This window comes from Bombus terrestris, chromosome 3, assembly GCF_910591885.1.
Source record: "Bombus terrestris chromosome 3, iyBomTerr1.2, whole genome shotgun sequence".
Classification (NCBI taxonomy): Eukaryota; Metazoa; Arthropoda; class Insecta; order Hymenoptera; family Apidae; genus Bombus; species Bombus terrestris.
Window position 1 is genome coordinate 10187619 of NC_063271.1, and position 24875 is coordinate 10212493.

A 24875-nucleotide genomic window follows, 5' to 3' on the forward strand; every position below is an offset into this window, starting at 1 on the left:
ACCCTTACATTTTTCATTAGTCCATAAAAATCCGCAGTTTATGTATTATACTATTCGAGTTAAATTGATTTAGAATTGTATGATTGAAGGCAATAAGACAAGAACCTAGTAAAACAAAAGCCTAATCCCAACCTAGTATTATATTAATAAAATAGTGATACCTATGAGTTGTAGGTTCTAACAATCGTATTAAAATTGTAGAAGCAAATATATATGTAAGATATATTGATTATTTATTAAAATACTTTCATGAATATTCACATTTTAAATGTTTCAAATTTAATTTTATATGCATTTTAAATTGAAATATATCTAAAGAATGCCCTGTGAAATTTCGTTATCCGACATTCAATTATTCCGTAAAGCATAATTATATTATATAAAATGAATTTTTGCTCTGAAAAACAAATATTTCTCTATAAATGGAATTTTCGTGGACAATTAGAAAGTGACAAATAAGTCATAACGAAATATGTAGAATTATATCAAAATACAGTGGATTTCGAAACAAAAACTTTAAAAACAAAGAGAAATAGTAAACAAACGCTAATATCAGCTTAACTTTAAGTATTTTTTATATCCATAAAAGCTATACATTTGAAAAATTAAAACAAAAAAATTAAGAATTTATCTGTTCGACTTGAATAGCAAAAATGGCGGCATCCAGTCTGTATGCAGCAATCATCACAGGAATTGACTTAATTTAACAATACACTTCACGATTAACACTATAACCTATCACACATTTGTTTTGCTGTCAATATCTATACATCACATATTAATTTTTATCATAACACTATCAACAACACTTAAAAAGTTGCAAAACTGTCTGTAAAGATTGAAAAACGCTACGAACGACGTTATTCCGCGAGACGAACTGAATTTGTAACACTTGATTAGTTTAAAACTTCCTGTCTATATATTACAAATCACGATTTAAATATGATAATCATCTTTAATCGCTTTAAAAATATTTATATTAATTATCAATATAATTTTTAAATTGTTTGATTAAAATTCAATAAATAGTTTTATTGAATATAATTAGATTACTGTTTACCGTAGTATTACAGTGTTTCGTAATTCTCTCTCATAATGGCGTCAGAATTTTCTAATCGTCGTAATAGTATCACTTTTGATCGCGTGTCATGATTTTTTCGCGTTGATTCACAGTTCAGCTCGTTTCATCTAGAATTTCATTAATTATTTGAAATCCTGTTTGAAGAAGATATCAAATCACTTTTCGTTATCGGAAATATAACCAAAAGAGATCAACTTGGAAATACAGGATGTGGCTTCAGTTCATGATAATGTGTATGCAGTATGTGCCGGGTACTCCGTCCATCTACGTCCTAACCTGGCTTCAACATTTGGTGCGATGGAATTGTAATAATAATTATCCGAATATCGTCGAACCAGTGCAGCGTGAAAATTAATCTTTCGAAGTAATAACGTTCATCTATCATTCTATCGCTACTAATGATAATTATTCAACTTCGACTGTGCAGGTAAGTCACTAAAAGAATATGGTTTTCATGACGCTATTCGTTTATAGTTGTCGTAGTCATTTAATGCAACTGCTGACGACAATTAAAGTGTAAAAATTATATTGAGTTGGCCAAAAAATAATATCGATATGACCATAACTATACCAAACTAATGCAAACGATTCTCTGACGCTAAAGATTAGATACTGCTGACACTTCAACATCTTCTCGTGCGGTATAGACTGGAAATTTGATCGTTATTAATCTCAATAGATCCACCAAAATGTTTAATGTTTACCATCGGTAAAACTAAAGTCATAGAACGTTTTGAACCATCTTTGGATCATTCTTTCATTCACCATACACATCACAAATCTTTTTTGCTGTTTGTATTTTTATTTTCATCTTATCGGTTTGTATCTTTTCGACAGTAAAAAGTTATAACTGTACGAAAATACGTCTTCTTATTGTTCATGTTCAAATCAAAATAACTAAAAAGATTTAACGAAATATATTAAACATCTTTTTAAATTGCGTGTTAAAATCTCAGATTGTAGACTATACATGCGTTTTATAGGTTACGAACAATCTCTCGTTTTAAAAAGAGAAACGATCTGTTATGTAAAAATGTTTGCATTACGTATTTGCCAATTCAATACAATATACAGTAGTTAGCGCTGGATTAAAGCTTTATTCTCTGATCAATTATATCTAAATGTCTCGTTATGTTTTTTACAACACAGCTATTTAGTTTTTAATCTTTCTTAAGATAATTCAGTTGGTATACTCGTAAGATAGAATGTACTTTTCATGGGGGATTTATAGTCTATAGACTGTAGCTCCGACCTGTACATACACTATACATATAGGGTAATGAATTTAAGATGAATGATGTATGAAGATATCTGTAACGCAGAGGAAAGAATCAGTTTTCATCTCGCGTGCAATTTATTGAATTTTATAGATCAATTCGTGAATTGTGTATTGACTTGTCGTATCTGTTAATCAACGATTCATATTTTAGACGAGATTAATTATGCAATGCAAGACTTTTCCCAATGTCATCTATTACACTCCAGTCTCTTTTTACGAAATGAAAATCGACATTTATCAGTAAAGAAAATTAACTTTTAGATTTGAAAAGACTCATCGATATCCCTACGGGTGTTAATCAGACCAGTAACCTGTCATAATTGAGGTTATTTTCCTCAGAATCTCACTTTTCTCGCTCTTCTTTAATATTCACTGATGAAAAACGACAACCATTCTACTGAGATTTCTTTCGAACCATTTCAACCTCTTTGGGTCACTCACTTGCAAGACGATTAATGTTTCCCCTGTGCTTTTGAGGTTAACCACAGTAGGTAATATCGCGCCCTCTTTCACTTACATTAGCGTCTATTGCGATTTATGATGATGTTTTTGCGATTCTCTTTAACCTAACCTCGCGATATTTCTCTCTTTCCTATAATTTCATTGGAATATATTATGACATTATTAACGTCGTAGCTTGGTCTTTTTAACGAGTGGTTTGGGTATTTACACATAGATCATTCAACTGGCGACTGTGATTTGTGGAGAATATCGACTTCAATCAGAATTGCGTAACACCCTGATATTATCCCAGCGTTGCCTGTTGAATAAAGCAAGATGCATAAAGCATCAGCCGGGTAATGTGTATGCCACTGCTGCATCCGTGATTTATACCTACATACGTACACAAGCACTCACATTTCCGGAGGTACAGCCGGGAGAAATGGCATCTGTTACCATTTACCCGTTGTGCTGACTTTTGCTTCTGAAACTGTCGCCGAAACGACGCGTGTATTTTTTTTATTTTCTTTGGCCCTCTCTCGGAATAAGTCACCCTTTGTCGTAATTAGTTACTCTGCGAAATGCGAGTAGGAAACGCGATGTCGATACCGAATATCATTCACGTGATCACGAATAAACTACGATAAAACGTGATCGTATTTTTCTAGCCTGTTTTTTTTAGTTCGTTACGAGTTACGTTCCTGAGATACGTTCGAAATAAATTGTGACTTGTAATTCGTAGAATATACACGTTCGTCGTATTTCAAATAGAAATATTACGATAATATTTTTTGATGAATCTGAAATCATATTAATCCTATTTTTCCATTCTTTTTTATTCGTTTTTATTTCTTGTGCAAACAAATGATAAAAGAAACGATTGAACAAATTTGAACACGAATTTCATTGATCATGTTAGGGGTTTATTAATTCGTGTCTCTATACATTCACCAATGGAATTAATCGCATTCTCTGTAAATTTTTGCAGCACGAAAATACAATGGCCCAGGACTGTCGAATTCAATACCGGACATTTTATTTATGACAACATGATTTGTACGCGAGGTATATTAAAATAAATTTTTTAAAAGGCCAATAATAGATGGCGTTTATCGGTAGTGTCATGGCCGTACAATCCATAGACCACATTCGCTGCTGTGCATTCTGCCACACGAACACAGAGACATTGTACGCCATTGGCGTTGTTAATGGCACTGATCATCGATTGGTTATCGATTAACGTACACGAAGTGTAACGTTGCTCGAGTTCTTTTAATTTAACACAGTAATTACTTCTCCATTGAAAGTTGTCTTCCCAAGAGTATAATTACAAATGTTCAACGTATTGCATAAATTTAATTGGGTTGAATTCTTTTTTTGCACTCTTTGCACTAATATATTTTTTCCTCCTCTTATTGATTATACAGTATAATTGACTTTTCAATTGGTAAATTGGCCAAATTTAGTAAGAAACGTTCGTTTCATTCGTACTAAGTTAACAAACATTAAATTTAGGATTTATAAAATGAAGCAAGGAAGTTTGAAGTTAGAAAAGTAGTAGAGGAAGATAGAATAATAAGCAACGTCTTGTTATTTGAGAAGTTCGGAATAAAATTAACTCTCGTGAAATTTTTCGATCTTTTAGGTAACAATATATGTAAGTATTTTAATAATTGGAAGCCAAATTCATATTTAGCATTTAGTGGAATCACAGAAAACAATCTATGACAATATGAATTTCTATCGATATCATAGCTTATTAGTTAACTTACTCTTTCTATAAAAGTAACTTTTGTTGAAGCTAAATTTTATTCGAATAGCATTTACCAATTGAATACAGTTATTTCTGAGTCCTTGTTAACAAAGTTAATATTCATCAGGGTACCACAATCGTAGCTTCCTTAATTTTTTTTTTATAAATAATTGTAAATGTATTACTGCTTATTTGCTTTTTATTTCTATTGTTTCAACGTAACATAGTATGAGACGTCTTACTACAAATTTAACCTTATTGTTAATCGTATCCATGGCTAAGGATAAGTCCACAGTAATATTTACAATAATATTCTATTAACCATTTCTTGAAGAAATATTCAAATACTTACATATGTATATTAAAGAAATGTAAAAATTGTAATGTATTATTGTGGAGAACATTATACAGCAAAAATGTTCTCTAACATCCTTAATATTAAAAATTCACAGGAAAACGTATAATAATCCACATTTTTTTATGCTTTATTTTACTCCTCCTTTTATTTGATTTTGGACATATATTTTTACATATAATCAGTACGTATAATTACATATATAGCTTCATCAATATATTGATTATTAATAAAATTCATAGACATCTATTTCTAAAACACTCGTACACCTTTGAATTTAGTAAGTCCTTTTTCTAATTATGTGAATGATTACAAGAATCGCGTTTATCGGTGATCCGATAGTAGCAACATATGTATATCGGTAACAATATCGTTAACAAGCACCGCCATCGAACTTCGGTCTTTATTCGAGAATCTCTGGTGCAAGGCAACCGCAACCAGCCTGTTCGGGGTTTCCGAGAATCCATGGCTCTCTGGATTTCCATTACAATTTGTAACTTGAAACTTCTCCGGTAATACCCCGAATGGAATATTAACCTTTCGCAACTCCTGCACAGTGATTAATACCGCGGCACGACAACGAGATTGCATTGGCCGATCCTTGCACACGGTGGAATTAAAACGACGTGACTGTCGATATGATCGATTATGAGCGAATCCAGATGAAGAGAAAGGATATCGTATTGGATTTTTCATCGATTATCCTTCGATAGAGACAAATATTAGCTCTTCTTTGAACGGATTGTCTTTTTTAACGCGAGAAACTATGAAAATGTTACACGTGAAAAATTCAAAGGCGCAAGGACGTTTTCATTTACTTCTGACAAAATGTTCTTTAATTTTTTTAATTACAAAATTACGTTCCAATCCAATTATAAAGATTTCATTCTTTATAATCGAGCCATTCCCAGGCCAACGTAATTAACTCCAGCTTGTAAAATTTTTTAAATTTTAGTACCGAGGCAATTAATTAATCTTTCTTACGTAATTCCATGAATTTCTCAAATGAAATGATTCCACTATTATAACTACGTGTGATAGAATATTAAATTGTATAATAAATAATAAAATCTGTTATGTTTTTAATAGGTATCTATTATATGAAAACGTTTTGCAACATAGTATAAAATATGACTTTATATAAATATTCATAGTCTGATCATCATTATTTATTTTCTTCCTATTCTTGTTAAATATTCTCATCCTTGAATCTAGGTTACGTAACTTATAATTTAAAGCTGTCAGTTCTGACGAAAATACGAAAAATTGCGTCATTTAAAAAAATGATACCTTGGTTCGAGGTTCTTTCGCATATTTCCTCCTCATAATGTTTCCTTCCGGGCAGCTAGTTACAAATGTCCGAGTTTTATTAATTCCATCACGGTGTATGACCTAAAATTTCAAAGGAAAATGATCCCGTGCCGCCAGTTGCATGTGACACGTTGAATTAAGTTGAGAAATTTCTCAAGAGTCCTCGAGTTACATTTAACTGGTATCCCCTGAATATCCAATATCTCTACGATCTTTCTGCTCACCAGTGACGTTACTTTTTCAAACCATCCGAAAATTCGGATATCTTTTTCCATCGCAAAAGAAATTTTAATCTTTACACGTGGAGATAATTTTCATAAAATCTATTTTATCCAGTCCCATGATAACAGTTATCTCGTAACTATCAACTTCTTAAATTAAATGACAAATTAATAATTATCGGATAAGGATTTGAGCAATTAAAAGTACCAATTTAATCGTATCAGACTGCGAATTTATACATTGATAGGAAATTTAAAAATGGAACATAGGACAGAATGCACTTAATATGAAAAAGTGTAAGTATGAAAAATAAAATCAAAATTTGATGCTTTCTATAATACTTAGTAGGCATAACAACTTTCTACCGAGTCTGTATCTTTTTCAACTATACCTATTGTTCATTTGAATTTGTATAAAAATCCAAAAAACCCATTATTTTTAACTTTTACATTAAAATGAGATTTTATTTATAAAATAACTTTAATTGATTTAAATAATACTTTCTGAATTTTTATCTTATAATCCAGAATAATTATAATTTGAAGTTACTTCGTTTTATTCAAAAATTTAATTTTAAAATTTACTCTTTAAACAGATAACGTGAAAATTGAATTTTCAATTCTTGAAAATTTTATTTTAATTGTAATACTTATCTATTGAATTGGGACAAATCAGTTTAATCGTATTAAGTTTTAGAAATCAATTTCAACGTGTTATAATATTCCAGCAATAACTATGATGCGATATAAAATAATTGCAAATTTTCTTTTCCATGAAAAGATTCTGATTGAATTATATCCTGTCGAAAATAAACCACTGATACTTTTGACTGCTCTTACTGTACGTCAAATGATCTTTATTACTATACAGAATTATTTCTGTTATTAATAAATGACATGGTACAAATTATAAATTACTAAACTTCAGAGCAAAGCCTTTAAAAGCTGTTCTAGGATTATGGTCAAACAAAGGGAACATGTTCGCATACGAGCCCATGAAAAGGGCTCTTCCGGTACATAATTCAATCTCTGTATTGTTCCAGGTGTCATCTATGGTCCCTGTGCCGTCTTTCAACGTTGAGCCGCACAATGGACACGATTTAATATTAAAGGCTCCCTGACTTTTGGTCAAATATCGCGACGACAATCACCACGAATCGCAACGCCGCCCACGTATCGCAAACAGGCCTAAGATTCCCCCACACATTCCAGAAATTAGTTTCCACAACTGACGCTTCAGATGTTTTTCTCTTTCTATTGAATTAGCAACTAAGTGATTGCGGATTTTGTCAATACCACCCAATGACAAAATTCGCAATCACTTAGTTGCCAACCCAATAGTACCACCAGCACATGTTTATTTCAAGCGTTACTTTTCAGAAGCGAATTAGTTGTCGCTACACTGATGAAGATTAATAGTTGGTTTCTCTGGCAATCCAGCAACTGTAGACGCTGGCCATTTTTCAGAAGAGATAGTTTAATTGGTAGATCGGATTGCTAGATGCACGAGTTTCCTCTTCTTCATGGTCGTTTTGCCGTCCTATGTCTGAGATCTCGACATGCTACCTCAATTAATTCTGTTTCATTTTTACCGTACAAGGAATGTGTTTTTTAGAATAAGAGAAATCTCTTAGGTTGATATTCAAAATAATTAAACATTGATTTAATAATAATTTTCAAAATAACTAGACATTAATAGAAACCCACGATTGGATTCAGTATCGGCATTCCATATTGAAGATTAATTACGTGTTCATCTATTACTAGAAAATTAATGATGTAACTTTTTAGAATAGGAAGCTGTTTCAATTTTCTTAAATCCTTCACGACGATCTTTGTAATTTCTGTAATACGTACACATTAACAGAAACCCCAAATTGAATTCAATATTGGCATTTAAATATAGTTGGAGATTAATTAGGAGTTCATCCGGCTGTTATCAGACAGTTTGTGATATTCAGTATTGGTATTTGCATAAGGGTAAAGGTCAACTAGAAATTCATTGATTATCAAATAATTTATGGTATAATTTCATAAGACAGGCAACTATTTTGCATGAAAACTTAGATTAATTGAAACTGTGTATTTGCTTTCGATTACTAAAATACGAAGATATAATTAAATTATCAAATTCTGGAAGCAATTTATTCAATGCGAATTAGTTAAAGGGAAGTATCAACTTAGATTGCAAAATGTTAATATATCAAGGCCAATAGAATTTCAAACCTGTAGCGATCCTTAACAATGTTGCAAAATATTGTATTTCCTGACGTTCCAAATGATCTTTTTAGCTCTATTTATATACAATTCTTTTACAAACAATTTCATCACTCTTATCGTATTGCAAATATCTGTTTACACAACTGTGAGTAGATCATTTGCCTGTAATAAAAATAAGTCACAACTCTAATAATGTCGAGAAACGCAATTGTATGAAAATTAAATCGCTTCTTCGCAATTTATATAAGCATTTGTAATATTTGAAATTTTCAACATGGACTACGTTTAAGAGATGAAGCAGTCGTTTTGCTAATACGAAATATCAGAAGATTAAATGACCAAAAATTAAGAATTAACGGAAATTCCATTTCAAGTTCGGAAACTTGTTTAACCGTGACCCGCGTTTTAACCGCAAGAGGGTGTGCGAATATTACCACAGATATTGGATATCGGGTTTGTTAATTATTTCAACGTTTTCAGTTATCAGTAACCGAAAATGGAGCTACGTTTCGCCACGTGATAATTTCCAAAAGCAATTTTATGTAAAAATACTCAGAAATTCAGGATTATTATTCGCGCCGAGATCGTAAAAATTCACTCGTGTGCTAAAAGTTAGCTCTTTGTTAGATCCTTGGCAGCAGAAACCAGAAAATTCCACTCGGAAATTTACATCGTTTAATACATTTATTACTAGAAAATGTTACTATATGTTCACATATGAAATTAGCAATTTTTAAATAAAAAATAGCTTTACTTTAATAATAGAATTAATGATCATACATACGACATATATATATAATAAATGAATATGCTTTGCACGAACACATTCCCCACTGCACGTGTTGCTTTCCTAAATGATTTTGCTGAAACGCATAGAAACAGAATGTACTGATAATCTGAATATCTAATCATCTTCACCAAGCAATAATCAGAATGTTCATCTCTGTGCAATCTCATCGTAGATCGCTTCAAATATCGTGTACAGTTTTATATCTTATATTTCTGCATACTTTCAAAAATTTATTCAGACTGCTGAGTCACTGTTTTGTGATCTGTTTTTCTTCTATTATCGAGTACAGAGATTTCGCTGGTCGACTTTTTGTTTGTCCTATAGTGTCACGTTTAAAACGATTTTCGAAATTCGTTTCGTTCTATTCGCGCGAGAGCGTTTTCGCATTGAATACGCAGTGTGCTTTACGAGGATTGCCGGGCAGGCAGAGATCCCACGGATAAAAGCTCGTTGATGGATTTATCGAAACGCGTTCCGCTATCGGGCATAACTAAATTCCTATCGGCACATTGAAATGTTGGCAATCAAAGCGCGTCTTAACCATTGCACTAACGTGAAAGTGGTCAAAAAGTGCCACCATGACTCTGTTACTTACTCTGCAAAGTGGATGACAAAATTTAATTAGTTCATTTTATTATTTCAATCACATATACATTATACATAGTATATTATTCATGTATTGGATATTTTTTATCACAATTAGTTAAATTTTATTAGGACTGGTTATTGAAAACTTGCATTTTTGGATGCAATTAGATATTAGTAAATTATAGTAATAAAATACACTGGTATAAACTAATATATTTTAATTCTTCTCCATGTAGATTCATAATACATAATAATCATTCGTACACAGAAAACAATTCATAAACTGCTATTATAGTGACTCTGTGTAGTCGACAAGTTAATTATGTTATGAAAGATTCAATTTAGCAAAATAATTATATCATTCTACATGTATATTTTTCGAACATTCGGAAAGATGATATCGAAATAGGACAACGTGATTCGCTAGTATGTCTAATTACTCTTTGAACAATTAAGGTCGCGTTACTTTGTTTCAGTTAATTAATCAACATCGTGTTAGCGCTTCCAGCATCCTAATTCAATTAAATATACATTGTCCCAACTAATTGACCTGCAAATGTGTATAATTAACTAGAGGAACCATAGGTATATAAATGTCATTGATTCTTGCCTTTGGTTAATTCGACCGGAAACACACGCTTCCTCCCAAATTGTGTCGTATAAAGCTACACTTATGTTTTAACATCCCTGCATCGTTGCAAATTAACATTTTCATTCTTTCTTTAGAAAATATTCCGCAGTAAGGAAGAAATATATCATTTTTCACTGTTTCTCGTTAGTGGTAGTAAATAGTGTTTAAGATATAAAATTGTTTGTCCACAGAAATATATAAAATATATTACAGTAAAAAAATAATTTCTACGTGCTATGGTATTCTCTAATTTATAAATTCATATTGTCCATTTTAGTTTGACAATCAGATATATTAAAGCGAGCAAATTTCTTCATTTCATTTTTGTATAAATTGATTTAATGCATATTTGGAAAATAACATTTTATATTAAATATTATCTATAACGATTAAATATTGCAATTATTTTTCTTTCGCATCGACTTGTACTAATTTTACATCGAAATTCTTAATACTAATTAAATTAGTTGATATTTCATTCTCATCTCGAAAGTCTCCTGATTTACTATACTTTATAGTTTTATAGTTTTCTTTCTAACTACTTTATTTTTTTCTAACTACTTTATAGTTTTCTCGATAGAAGAAAATTTCATTTCAGATACACGCATATAGATAATGATTTAAAAATTTACAGAAATAAATCCTAATTCTAACGTATTATTTTCCAGTCCACAAATTTGTACCCACTACTTTTATTTGACCAGACGAATATTTATAACACGCGGATTGCTTAATTACGTTCTTTAATTATAACTAGATATTTAACGTTCCGCTGTAAATAAAACAAATTCATACCACCAATGAATAGAGAGAAAGAAAGCATGGAAAGGAGAACAATAGAGTTGGACCGCACGTAATTACTCAGCAGAACGCCACCCGTGGAACATTTTACTGGAGAGTTATTGCAACACGTAACTGATATACTCGCACGATTAATCCACGCGCGTGTTGCTCTTGAATTACGAAAGCAACATTGTTAAGACAATGATAATTAGCCTGATGCAATTAAATAGCGTAATCGGATTTGAAATTTCCGCGCTGGTACCATTTTCTTGTATTCGTAAACACACTAAAGAATGGTATTATATTTGATGCCTGATTAACAATTTTATCAAATTCAAGCTATAAATTTGTATAATAAATAGAAGAAAATGGGAGGTATTTTTTAATCCTTATGAGACTGATGGTACAATATTTCCTTTTTGAAAAACACATAGTTACACCACATGTGCATTAAATAACTTCTTCAATTATTAGCTCCTAAAAGTGAGCAATTGTTATTGTTCCTATCACGAAACGAAAATAACGTTTAATCTTCTTTTAATCTTTAATTATTAATCCTCCCTTTAATCAGAAAATAATTCATCACTAACGAAGAATTACTTAAATCTTTAATTATCGGATCTCTTCGATACCGAGGACAACTAATTTCCCATAATTCAATATTTCCTGTAATGAGTGAAGAACAAAAGTGCCTCTGACATGTTTCATTAATCTATCACGTCCCATTAATTAATCACTTTGATGCCACGTGGCTCAGGGTTCTTAGTTCGCTATCTACACCTATTCGTTAAGTAAAATACGCTCGTTAGCTATGCTGGAAATTCGTTTATCGATTGATTATCGTCGATAGTGGATTACCAGACGATCCTTATGAGACCCGTCGGGGGGATGCCTGACGCCTTTGCCAGCGGCTCGACAACAAACGTCGTTATAATTTAGCATTGTGTAATCGAGCATTGATAACTCGAAATCCACTAAGACCGTGAAAGATTTGAATTCGATGGAGATCTCGTAACTAACTTATACAGAGACTTAATCTCAGATTTCTTTCTTCCTCGCTTGCTAAAGAGACCTGGAAGGATATATAATGCCGCTTTTTATGAGCATACATCTTTTATGTAGGGCAGTTTCCTCAGAAATGATCTTCGTATCTTGTACACGAAGTGACGGCTGGATCGCGTTAAATTTGATACTTTACCTTCGTCACAAGAATCATATTAGCAGTAGTGTAGGAAAACTAATTAGTGTGCTAGTAGGTTTGTTAACGGTGTGATTTATTTCAATATCGTTCACGCCAACACAAAATCAAGCATGATGCTCCGTCAGTCTATATGCACGCAGTCATCATTCGTCACTAACTCCTCTTATCACAACTGCCCTCTTTCACGCTGACCACACTCCTCGACAACGCTGACAACACCACTCCCAATGCGGACAACATTCTCCGACCACACTGGCAACACCACTCCCAATGCGGACAACATTCTCCGACCACACTGACAACACTAAAGCTTCCCAACTCACTCACGGCTACCTTTTATACCCTGGCTCCGATATACCTGGCCCGCACATGTCCCATGGTCAAGTAGATCTTCTTAATTACCCAAGGTTTTTCCCCGATACTGCACTTCATACTTGGCCCGCACATGTTCCATGGTCAAGTAGATCTTCTTAATTACCCAGGGTTTTTTCTCGATACTATAATAGTATTCTTTTTTATCGGAAGGAATGCATGATTTTATAACGCTGAATCTTGAAAATTAATGTGTAGAGGATGGTTGGTCGTTGATCGTGTGGTTTAAATGACGAGATAACTCGATGTTGAAACCGCCAAATGTATTTAAAAATATTTAGTAAATACAGAGAATGTTCGCTAAGACGCTCGGTACTAACTGATTCGCTAAAGACTGTGTGTTGATCGCTGATAAAATCGCTCGAGTTTGAGACTGAAAAACTGGTCACCTTACGATCGCGTTCGTTTATTTATACTGGTCGGGGGAGAGCTGGAAAATTTAAATTCGAGTTTGTTTGACGCTTGCACGTAGCGACATTGTTTTATAACCCGCAGTTTATTTATTATTACGTTATATGTATCTTAACGATACTGATACTCCGAGACAAAACAATAACATGATTCGAATTATCCTCTAGCTCATGTCCAGCTACAGATGTTTCAGAATTTAAACAATTCGATTGCTCTTTCTAATATGCATTACATAAATTCTAAGCTTAAGGTGATTCCCTATGTATACAGAGTTGTTCAAATTAGTTTTTCCATCAAGATTACACATCTTCCAGTTGAAATGAAACACAGGCTATTCAAGATTTGTCTGGTTGCCTTGCTTCAATATACAGTTGGACCAACGCTATTCGCGTAACTGAGACTTAATTTTATCACTAGCGGCTGTGATATCGCTATTTATCGCTCGTCAGCTTCTTGTTGCATCGTATCATATCGTGGATTATTGGCTCTATTTTTCACAAATCTGCATAAAAAAAAGGCCTAACGATATCGAATCATATCACCTTCTTGGCGGACAATTGATGTCTCCTCTTCGTGAAATTAAGTATCCATTAAATAGTAATAAATTTTAGCAATTGGCGCATATCGCTGCGCCGTATATCGTTCCATGGTGATTTGTTTATCTCTCCTGACGAAATCTATCGAAAACATGAAATAAGAAGACACGTCAATCTGTTTTGACGCTGAAATATATTCACCTCGATATAAGTTCTTACGAGATTCGCGACATTTAGAATATTTGTATAATTCTATCTCTGGATTCAGATATAAAGAATTCTTAAATATAATATACATTCAGCCATTTTTTCAAACCAGTTACACGAAATTTTATCCGACTGGAAACTCTTGAACGCCGGTTGTGGTTATCAAAAGAGAAGAATTATGAAGCTAGCTGTTAAGCTTTTGAAACGAGCTTAAAGCGCATTGTAGCGCGAGATCAGATTCCGGAATCGCTGGATAGGAAAGGTGGACACCAGGCAATTGCTATTTTTCTTTCTTTCGCCGTACACGCGGCTATCTTGGAATGAAGCATTTTCCAACGTCCAAGATAAAACACAACTGGCCGTGGACCATGTGTAGAAACGGAGTACGAATTGGTTTTTCAGTCGAATGGGTCGGTATTTTGTTACCGCGACGTTTCTCACGGAATAATATTGCCTTTTCCAACTGCTACGTGCATTGTGCTGGGAACTTACATACGATGGACCTAAAACGTTCCAACGTCACTTTCTGGTTCCACCAAATAGGATTAGGGACCAGTTGTCAAAACTTTCGAATTGCTAAAACTTCAGTGTTTTCGTTATAGTTGCATTTTTTCGTTTTATCGTTGGAATTCTTTATCCTTAGCAGAAAATTATTTAATCGTCGCATGTTGATACATTAGGTCTGGATTATGAGTCAACATCTATTAGATCACTTTGGATTCTACAGTTTGCCAAAATTATTTTCTCTAGCTACGATATGATTTACCATAGACTAGTCATGCATAGCTACATGTAAAATAAATTAATCGATTATGATCGATATAGTTACATAAAATAGATTAATCAATTACACAGTACTAAAATTTCAGTGTTTTCATATAAATCCTTGAAAGCAATAACGATGCTTTTCGTACACTCTATTATAACGAAAAATTATTATTTATTTATTAGAAATTATTATTTGTCGGGATATTCTCGTGCAGAATATCAGAAGATAGAGTACTATATATATTAGTATAATGTAGAAGCATCGTAACTTAAAGCTCTTTGTAAATTCTTCTCGCTTTGGTCTTCTTCTTTATCTATTCCATAAAATAATCATAACTTTACCAAACGAAACGAATTGACTTAAGTGAAGAAATAAGCAAAAGCAGAAAAACAGAATACAATTTCGCAATCTACATTCAAAAAGCTTGCCAGTACTGCCAATTAGAAGCAAGAACCGCGAAACGTCTATCTACCCCTACCATTCTACTTTCTAAAAGAAATCTACTAAAAGCCAACAAACAAAGAGAAAAAGGAGGAACCGGGAGAAAAAAAAATCACGTACAAAGTACAGCGAAAGAGGGTGCGTATTTACAAGAGAAACAGCGAACAGGCCATGAATATTTAACGCCTTTAATTTCCATTCGATGCAAACGAAGCTCGCAGATTTTAAACACCAAAACCTAGCTTCCTGAAAAGTGAATCCACCATTCAGCCTCACCGATAAATTCACGTCAAAGACAATGATTCACGAAGACGTATATTTCTCCTTCTCTTTTTAATCTGTAGCACGAAAAAGGGGAAGATTTCTTGCGGTGAATCGCGTCCTCACGTTAAAATATCGCTCTTGGAATGTTTCACAGCGAAGGGGTGGAAATTTCTGGTGAATAGTTAGGGTTATAAATTAAACCATTAAGCTGGTGCACGGTGTCAAGGATTACACAGCCCGATTCTTTCTCGCTTATTGATGGACTCTTGCCGTTGGCGCTAATTGAGTTTGATAATCGTCGTGGATTACGCCTCGTGGATTTCCTACTTTCGAGTGAAATCGAACGGATCTCGCTAATTTTCGTTGTCTTGGAAGCTTCCTTGCTTGCTGCTGCTTGATCCTCAAGTATTATAGCATGTATTAGGTTGTCCGAAAAGTGTCTTTCTTTCGCAAACATGTTTTTTTACAACAATGCACCTTCATACAAACGTGAAAGCAAGTCTGTGAAATGTCGCGGTGTTTATCTCAACAGAACAAAATAATATAAAACAAAAAATGTTGTGCGTCTATTATTTCCTTAAAAAAAGGAAAGAAACTTTTCGGACAACCTAAGATTTTGGTCGATGTACAGTAACAGTATAGGAATATTACCAAAGTGTGCAAATTAATGACAAACTAATAATTAAAAGTAGTCTCCTCCCTTTTCATCACTAAATGTTTCTCCTCCAATCCTTATTGTAATATTGACATACGAAATATGCAGAAGATCTCCTTTTGCATTCTTTGCTTTCCATTCGTTTCCCCCCTAAATTTTTTTCCTCCCAAGTTTTATTATGATATTAATATATGAAATATGGAGGAAATCTTCCTTTGCTTCCTTCTCTTCTTTTTCCCTTTTGCCCTTTCACTTTCCTTTCCTCCCAATCTTTGTTATGATACTAATATAATATTACAATATTAAATAATACAATAGAATATTACATAACACCAATTAGTCCAATTAAATGTTCTCCCTTTCTTCAATTGATTTTTTATTTATTCGTATACCACCCCGTTTCTTTTTCTCGTTTCTCTCTTCTTTCTTCTTTATCAACGAAGACAAACAAACTCACCGGTCACATGTGCAATCAGGTCTACACGATAAGTGTAAAACGTCTGTGGAACACGTTAGCGGATTGCGGCGAACAATATTCAATTACATCGATTAATTAACGCGTCTTCCGTGGGGATGTTCGTGTCATCGGTTTCCGGGCTCGTTAACCGCAGAGATTCCACGGAGGTTACGGCGAGCGAAATCGCCCCTTTGAACGGGCGCCTTTGCTCGAGATGTATTTGATCACGATTCGGCTCGAACGAGGGTTGTAACCCATCCCGTTTAACGTTTGCTATTGGTTTCCTGGGAGCTGTGCCACGCGATCTTGTACTCAAGATAAACCTCTAGCACGCTCGCTCAGGAAGACATTATGGACTTTTACGATGGTAGACTGGTTTTGAAAAAGTGATTTTCACGAGTGCAGAGCCCCTTCAACGTCGAATATTCTTGTCGTTTTTAGGGGATGATGAATATAGTAGGATATGCTAGAACGATTTTTAAATTTTCCTCGGTCTAACATTAGTTCGTTCTAAGTTACATTAAAATACACACACACACACACACGCACATACTGCCGGCTATTGATGATTAGGATTACGTATTTACTCGTAACAGTTGTAGCAAAATTCTAACAAATTTTTCTTCGTTTAGTATTTTACATCGTAAGGCAATATGAATAAAAATTAATACTAAAATAATCGAGAAGCGAAAGCAATGGAAGGTATACGATTTAAGTTAACGTCACAGCTTAATAATTTATGGTCGGCATTGTATTATATGTGTTTAGGAATAATCTGTTGCAAATCTACAATAAAAAGCAAAATTTTCATTTAATACGATGATTTAAATGAGAGAATATGTATAGGCAATTAATTCATTTAATTTGTAAACTTTGTATTCAGATCTGTATTAATTAGTTTCCTCGATATATTCTGTCACCTTATGACTGAAACTATACATATATGTCGGGTTGGCGTTACGATTAGAGTTAGGGTTAAGGGCGTAAACGAATTCCTATTGACACTAGACGTGATCACTATGCAATAGAGGAGATATTTACTAGTGCAAACATGACCATGTTGGAATTGAACAAGTAATCGCGATAAATTGATACTCGAGAAGCTAATGACAATGATCCTAGGCTCAATAACGAATCCACGGTCAACGGGATGACGAACTCTACGCTTCTTTAGCGTCTAAGTTGTACTCAATGTTAATGCGTGGGGCAATCACTACGTATCCGAGAGTTACTTGAATCGTCGTCGAGATCGTACCGGAGAGTGACTCTCCGTCTCGACGATGCCGTCGAGGAAAACTATAATGGGTGGGTCTAAGGACATGAGATCCTCGGATTCGTCAAAGAAAGCTTTCGTTCCAAAGGTGAGGGAAATTAGCGCTATTGCTAATTGGTCGATCTCCATATCGGCGTTTTGAAAGAGATGCTGGCCGCCCTTGAGGGGAGGTTGTTGACGGGGGGCAACGCTCGTGGAGGATAGGTTTCTCCTATCTTCCCGTAGTTGCAACAAAGTCTATTTGACGGACTTCGCTTGACTAAATCTTAAGATCTATAGCGGGTCCTCACGTTAGCTAAACATACGCCACAAAGGCATGCCGACACCCGGCGATCATCTTACCCGGAGGACAAAATCTGCGTGTGGCGGGCCGCGGGATAGAAACTATTGAAGTATTTACTGCCACGTGTCGCTACGACTATTTCTTTTAAGGAGAGGTATAGAGTTACTCTGTGCCTTTGTTAGATAAAACGTTCATCCCTTTGACCGCGGCTACGTTCGGCGACTGATTGTCGCCTCGAGCCCAAGCTCATGATCATAAATCTCGAACAATCGGAGCGGCATTTGTTTAATCCAAGTTACAGAGTTGCGGTATTCCCGCGAATCCAAGGAGGAGCTCCGGTGTTCTTTCATCTCCGACACGGCCATTCTGACTATCACACGTCCTCGGGTGTAGCTACAATATTGAGTTTTCTTAACGTTAGTCTCGGTACAATTAACATTGTTTACAATTTAACTTAATGTCTAAATAAGCTGAGGGTCCAGTGTAACAATAAAATTTTGTTCGGAGGTTTGACAACAAAAGGAATAGAAGAGAACATGAATTAGTAACGTTGTAATTAGTATTGGAAGTGCTAGTTGCGTCCTGTGGGTTATCAGTCGGGTCATAACGGCGAAATGGACCAGTCTCGATTTCGTACCCCAATGGATCTCGTTTTTCTAGATCGCACGACCGCACCAAACTTCGTAACACTGTAGCTCATGGTGCGCGTGAACACATCACTTGCCCCTTAGTCGAGCTTCATAACACTATAGCTCATGGTGCGCGTGAACACATCACTTGCCCCTTAGTCGAGCTTCATAACACTATAGCTCATGGTGCGCGTGAACACATCACTTGCCCCTTTACCGAGCTTCACAACTCTATAGCTCATGGTGCGCGTGAACACATCACTTGCCCCTTTACCGAGCTTCATAACGTACTCCGTAAGGTGCTACGGTCTTTGTGCTAAGGATCTTCCGAGATCGAGGTACTCATGTCGTCGTGGTCACTGTTATTGCCGTCACTACCGACGTCCAACTCAGCGGGAATGCGACTGTCCGGCATTTTCTTAATCTGTCGTGACTGTCTTTATACGATCGTTTGCCGTCTAGCGTTTTTAGAATATATCTATCTCCTTCCAAAATCTCGGTTATTACAAATGGACCCTTGAATTTCGGCTCTAGCTTGGTTTGGTTTCTTTCCTCGTTCTTGCGTAGTACGAAGTCGCCGAGGTTAAACCTAACCACTTTAGCTTTCTTCCTATCAAATCTTTCTTTGTCGTATTGGGCGTTACTTTCTATGTTCTGTACGGCCTGCTGCCTTACATCGGAGATATCGACTTCTTTTTCTTCGATATTGTCGGGTAGCAATAGGTCATACGGTCTCGCCGATCTACCGATTAGTAGTTGTAAAGGACTCGAATTGGTCACGCGGTTGACGGTGCAGTTCAACGCTAGCTGCATTTCCCCAATCGCGTCTTGCCACGGCCGCCCGGTCGTCTCTACTGTCGTGAACATGTTTTTCAACGTGCCCATAACACGTTCTACTTGTCCGTTAGCCCTACTGGCACCGGTCGCTATCAAGTGAACTTTAATTCGTTTGCTTTCGCAGAACTCGCGAAATTCTTTACCCGTAAAACACCTTCCCTGGTCCGCTATTATCCGACAGGGACTCCCGAATAAAAATATAGCGGATTTAAGCGCTTTAATGGTGTTAAGAGAATCTATCCTGCGGGTATGATGCAGGTATACGAATTTAGTGAAGGCGTCGATCAACACAATGACGTACTCCTTCGAATCGCTTTTACCACTCAGCTTGCCCGTTATATCCATGTGGACCGTGTGCCAAGGTATGCTGGCCTTGGGTATGGGATGTAGTTCGGCTTGTATCTTACCTGAACTAGCCTTCGAAACTCTACAAGCATGGCAGTTCTCTACGAACTTGCGAACGTACTTCGCCATTCCTTCGAACCAGTAATACTCGTACAGTTTCTCGAGCGTCTTATCCCAACCCAAGTGCATAATTGACTGATGCACATGGTTAATAACAGACTATCTAACACCTCTTAGGACTATAGGTAAACAGAGAGTCCTGCCTTTACGAGGGTATCTAATACGGTGTTCAATCTTCCTAAAGCTTGATCTATCGAGTCGGCAATAATTAGAACGTTATCGAAATAAATAACAACGTACGAATGAGCGAGGTTGCCTAGGGCCTTGCGAATGGCCCTCCGAAAGACGGACGGCGCAATTTTTTTTCAGTTCAAACGGCATCGTTATCTACTCATATTGTCTGTCGGGAGTAACGAACGCTGTATACTCCGCTGAATTAGGATAAGTAGGAATTTGGTGAAACCCGCTGGCCATATCCAGGCTAATAAAATATCTCGCCTCTTGCAATCTCGCGACTTGATCCGCAATAAGGAGTAAAGGGTACCGATCCGCGACGGTACTTTGATTTAGTTCTCGGGGATCCACTCGTAATATATCTGAGCCGCTTTCCTCTTCACGAGTTACGTAGGGCTCGCGAATGGCGAATTACTAGGCCTTATGTTCTTTGCTTTAATTAAAACGCTTATTTTCTCACGTACCGCTCTTCGGTCCTCCTCACTAAATCTATAAGGACTTCCTCATACGGTGATGTTAGGATCAATTAATCGTATTTCTAACCAGCCTGTATTTACGCGAATACGTAGGGAATCCGTAACGAATGAATCTTTGAATTTGTCGAGAAGAGAAATTGATCGACTTTTATTATTACCATGTACATCAGTTTCAGCTTCATTAACGACAATCTCGTTTGCAGTGGTTTCATTACAGACATTAATTATTTTTGTTTTACACATAGCGAGGCTATTTTGTGTAATGTTACGTCAAAACCCAGACTTAGAGTTCCGCAACTAATCGCGATATCATATTTTAGATAACTATCAGCAAGGACATGAGAAATTATCTTCGATGTAAAAATCATTAATACACACGATGAACAAATGGGAGGCGTATGTTTAATACAAGTATTTCCTGCCCCTCGCATTACTAATATGTCAGTCATTCTTTTGCCAGAAATCTCGAGGCCACGGACTCTTTAATTAGTGAACGCTCGGCTCCCGAATCGGAGTAAAATGGAAACGACTCACCCAGATGACTTGATCTACCCGATGATGCTTCCAGTACGTAGAAGTCGACTCGCCACTCGTTATTGAAATTATGGTTTTCTTTCATAATCAGGTTGACAGTTGCGAACGTGCGATTTTAAGGGTTAAAACGTGGTAGCGAAAACTTGTTAGGTTTCACACTCGATTTTGCACTAGCGACTGGGTTACTCGCGCACGATGGTCGTAAGTTCTAACACTGTTATAATCGGCACTGATCCCACTTCTGATGTCGGGTTGGCGTTACGATTAGAGTTAGGGTTAAGGGCGTAAACGAATTCCTATTGACACTAGACGTGATCACTATGCAATAGAGGAGATATTTACTAGTGCAAACATGACCATGTTGGAATTGAACAAGTAATCGCGATAAATTGATACTCGAGAAGCTAATGACAATGATCCTAGGCTCAATAACGAATCCACGGTCAACGGGATGACGAACTCTACGCTTCTTTAGCGTCTAAGTTGTACTCAATGTTAATGCGTGGGGCAATCACTACGTATCCGAGAGTTACTTGAATCGTCGTCGAGATCGTACCGGAGAGTGACTCTCCGTCTCGACGATGCCGTCGAGGAAAACTATAATGGGTGGGTCTAAGGACATGAGATCCTCGGATTCGTCAAAGAAAGCTTTCGTTCCAAAGGTGAGGGAAATTAGCGCTATTGCTAATTGGTCGATCTCCATATCGGCGTTTTGAAAGAGATGCTGGCCGCCCTTGAGGGGAGGTTGTTGACGGGGGGCAACGCTCGTGGAGGATAGGTTTCTCCTATCTTCCCGTAGTTGCAACAAAGTCTATTTGACGGACTTCGCTTGACTAAATCTTAAGATCTATAGCGGGTCCTCACGTTAGCTAAACATACGCCACAAAGGCATGCCGACACCCGGCGATCATCTTACCCGGAGGACAAAATCTGCGTGTGGCGGGCCGCGGGATAGAAACTATTGAAGTATTTACTGCCACGTGTCGCTACGACTATTTCTTTTAAGGAGAGGTATAGAGTTACTCTGTGCCTTTGTTAGATAAAACGTTCATCCCTTTGACCGCGGCTACGTTCGGCGACTGATTGTCGCCTCGAGCCCAAGCTCATGATCATAAATCTCGAACAATCGGAGCGGCATTTGTTTAATCCAAGTTACAGAGTTGCGGTATTCCCGCGAATCCAAGGAGGAGCTCCGGTGTTCTTTCATCTCCGACATATATATGTAGGGAAATAATTGAGAGAAATAATTTTGATATTAGAAATAATCAATGAGTAAATAATTGAAGTAGCCTAATGACGAATTTCGTGACTTCATCGACGACTTCAAAAACATTGCTATTATTCTAGAAAGTACACGCGAAGACGAAAATATATTTGGTAGCTGAAATACCGACGATTGTTTTTAGACGTGAATTCCTATGTCAGAGATGCATTAGACGCGAAGAAATTTACAGCTTTTGAAAACCTTTTGGCAGCTTTCCAGACGCTGTCGTGGGAACGTTTTTGATCTCGCAAGAAAACTCATCTTCCTAACCATTAAGTGGTTATCCAGACATGTTTAAATCATGTTTTGTTGCATTACGAATGTACAAACGGACGGAATGACTAATGATAATCCCTTTATTTGTCGGAATTTATTCGTCGCTTTAGTTAAAACACAGTCTCGTGTTTTATGTTCTAAGATTTCGGTGAAATTACCAATTACATACATGTTAATATCTCGCCATTACAATTACTCGTCTCACAGAGAATCAGAAGCACACACGAGCTCACAAAAATATTCAATCGCTCCTAGAAATCTTTTATGAATATGTCAGACGTGTTATACGAGACATCGTGAGTTACAAAACTCGACTATCACGATTATATTAGCACAGTTTGCAACTAGTCTGAAAATATACATGTATGTATGTAGCTATATGGAAATTGCAGGTATTTCACACATGTATACGCATAGATATTTCGCAGCGAGCACAGAAGTATTTAAACGGTCAATTATGTCGATAAACCTCAGTCATTATGTTAATAAACCTTAACTTTCAGTACGATCGTACTTTACATTTATTATGTTCCTAATTATGGCCATTTATATCGCCAATTATTTACCAGGTATGCGTTTGCGATGAATATTTCGTATCTTCTATACACATTTTCAGATTGCCTCCAAATTTGATCGATATAACCATAACAGTCTCGGTTTCATGCGATGCTAATGGAATTTCAAAATGTTTTGTTATATAAAACATATAAAATAATATATGTTTTATATTATCTAAAACATAGAGTTGGATATAACATAAAAGTTTTCTATCTTGGAAATGTAGTAATTGACTAGTAGTAGTAGCCGATGCTATTAGAGGAAAAGTCTCCAGAGAGACGACAGGAGATGGAAAACGGTACAACAGCAACGAAGTTCCGCCTGGTCAACACACGTCCCTTCAAGTTCGGCCGGGAAACGATTACGAACGATTACGTGTGAGACTCGTGCAGAGTCGAAAAGTACTAAAGGAACTTCGTGCCACGAAACTTTCGTCGAATCCGATTTCGTGAATGGATCGGAGAGTTTTCGTTATCGAGGTGAATCTAATTTAATGACCTTCTTACGATGGTAAGATCGAGGTTGTATAGGGAGTTTTGCTCTCGCACAAGAGATAAAAGAATTGTGGAACGCGCAATGCTTAGAATAATTGGCGAAGGAAGTTCAGATTAAAATAGAAATCGATTTCATTTGATTTTTGCATGTTTCTTGCATGTTCACAATAAGTGAAGATCGTACAAATTCTCGTAAAACAACAGTGTTAATGTTGTTACGACTCGTAGATCTTGTTAATCAGAAATATTTTCGAATATATCTTTAACGAAAACGTTCTTAAAATGCGTCAGAAATTAGGAATTCTTAAATGAATAAAATTATAATACTATTCTGTTATAATTTCCACTTATTCTTCTACAAACTTTCAGCGTCACTTTTTCAATATTATATATATTATAATATTGAAATATAATATTCGTGAAATTTTCTTGCACAATGTTTTTCGAAACTTAGCCTATTCGAAATCTAAATCGAATATCTCGATTAATTTCTTGTGTTTCTGTTTCATTTAGGATATTAAAGAATATTATAATAGAAAAATTATCTTACAATCGTTCTTCCAGAAAGATAAAACGTGTATCTATTTCAAATTAAAACTTGTTCGCTTAAACGTAATTATTTAACAAAATTTTACGATTTCTCTCGGTACGACAAATATGAAATATGCTCGTAAAAATTAACACTGCAATAGAAAATAAAAGAGACATCGAGTCATTTGTTTAATATCTATCGGACATTGATCTAATCATTTTAACGCATTAAATTCACCATCCATCATTTGTTCAACTGTTCAACGTGTGTCATTTCGTTCAGAACGAGCATAGATCATACAGGCGAAGATTCAG

At 35.6% G+C, this 24875-nt stretch overlaps 1 protein-coding gene and 1 long non-coding RNA gene across 7 annotated transcripts in view; one reads left to right on the top strand and one right to left on the bottom strand.

The window, feature by feature from the left end:
- LOC100642239 (monocarboxylate transporter 10) overlaps positions 1-24875 on the bottom strand; it is a 310901-nt gene that overhangs the window by 247570 nt on the left and 38456 nt on the right. The window lies entirely within an intron of this gene.
- Positions 1090-9981, top strand: LOC125384764. Its single transcript, XR_007223524.1, has 3 exons — positions 1090-1508; positions 3790-3866; positions 7485-9981. It is a non-coding gene; the product is annotated as an uncharacterized LOC125384764 (long non-coding RNA).